The 1556-nt window shown below is 64.6% G+C and overlaps 1 long non-coding RNA gene across 1 annotated transcript in view; it reads left to right on the top strand.

Moving 5' to 3' along the window:
* The window catches only part of LOC106727127, an 11431-nt gene that overhangs the window by 187 nt on the left and 9688 nt on the right, over positions 1-1556 (top strand). The window lies entirely within an intron of this gene.

Below are 1556 nucleotides of genomic sequence, written 5' to 3'. Positions count from 1 at the left end.
CCCGGGCGCCCCCACGCCCAGCCCTCAGCCAGGCCCCCCGATCTGACGCCATCAGGCCTCCCCGCACTGCGGTTTCCCTCTCACACCTGCACGTGGGACCTGGCTGCCCTTCCAGAACCTTCCGGACCATTCCACAGGGCTCTGCCCGGGATCACCACTGTCACTCCTGTGACTCCCGGCCCTTGGCAGCCAGCGGCCAGCCCCGAGGTCCACCACCCACCAACGGAAACAAAATGAACTCGGACGAAAGGGGGAGCGTCGGGGCCAAGGGGGGCCCTCTCTGCCCGGCCCCTGGGCTCAGAGCCAGGCCCCCCCGTGGGGAGGGAGACCCTGCAAACACACGTCCTTTGTAATGGCCTTGACACGGTGCTCTCCCGGCCCCGATCTCACCCGCCTCTCCCGGCCCCGGAGAGAGCTGATCGATGGCCAAGGACGATGAAACCCTGTTACCGAGAGAAGCGTGTTGTTACGGGATCAAAGGGAATGAGGCCGCGGGAGGAGGGCTCCCGCCACGGCGAGGCGAGCGCCTGTCTCCCGTCAGCGGGTCATGTGTCTCAGGGGATCCCCTTTCCTGTGGCTTCTCTCCCACTGACGTCTCCAGAGGTGAAGTCAAGAATCACCATTGGTGTTTGTTTGTTTTTTTGGGACAAGTTCCTAGAACCCGTAAGAGCTCGGTGTTGCCGACAGACACCATGACACCTTCCTGCTGAGGCCCCGGGCTTGGCACGGCCGGTCCTGCTGCTACGAGGAGCCCCCCGCGCCCTCCCCCCGGCCACAGTGAGGACCCCGAGTCTTCCAGAATGTGGGGGACCCCGCAGGCCGGTGCCCGTGAGCCGTGCGGCTGGGGACAGGCACACTGGGTCCTCCTCGCCCAAGGGAGGGTGCGGCATCCGTGCGAGAGCCGGTCTGGGCTGGCACCCAGCGGACCTGCTGGCGGAAGCTTCTGGGCTCTGGACCCCCCCTGGGTCGCCACAGGCCTCTCCCAAATTCTGGGGGACAAGGCAGCACGGACGGATGGGGGCCAGGGAGGTGGAGAAGGGCGCCCCGGGGCGATTAGACGGGAGGTTCCCCTTACGCCGGGCCGTGCGTAGGGGGCCATTGTCAGCCAACACGCACATGGGGTGCTGGGTAAATGCGAGTTCCAGACAAGCAATGTATGTTTATTTAGATATATGTTTATTGATGTCAGAGAGGAAGGGAGAGGGAGAGGGAGAGAAACATCCACGGTGAGAGAGAATCATGGACCGGCTGCCTCCTGCACGCCCCGCACTGGGCATGGAACCCACAACCCGGGCCTGTGCCCTGACCGGGAATCGAACTGTGACCTCCTGGTTCCTAGGTCGACGCTCACCACTGAGCCACGCTGGCCGGGCAACAAATATTTTTTTACTGTAAGTCTGTTCCAAATGCTGGGGGGGGAGGCCCTCAGCCTGCGATCCCGCCTGTGACTGGCTCCACGCAGCCTCACACCTGGGACGCGCACGGCGAGGTGATGGTCGAGACCAGGAAGCGGGCGGCCGTCGGTAAACACTGAACCCCCGCCGGGGAGCGAGCCG

The sequence above is a fragment of the Myotis brandtii genome, unplaced genomic scaffold (genome assembly GCF_000412655.1).
Source record: "Myotis brandtii unplaced genomic scaffold, ASM41265v1 scaffold3734, whole genome shotgun sequence".
NCBI lineage: Eukaryota > Metazoa > Chordata > Mammalia > Chiroptera > Vespertilionidae > Myotis > Myotis brandtii.
This window is presented reverse-complemented; position numbering and strand designations above follow the sequence as displayed.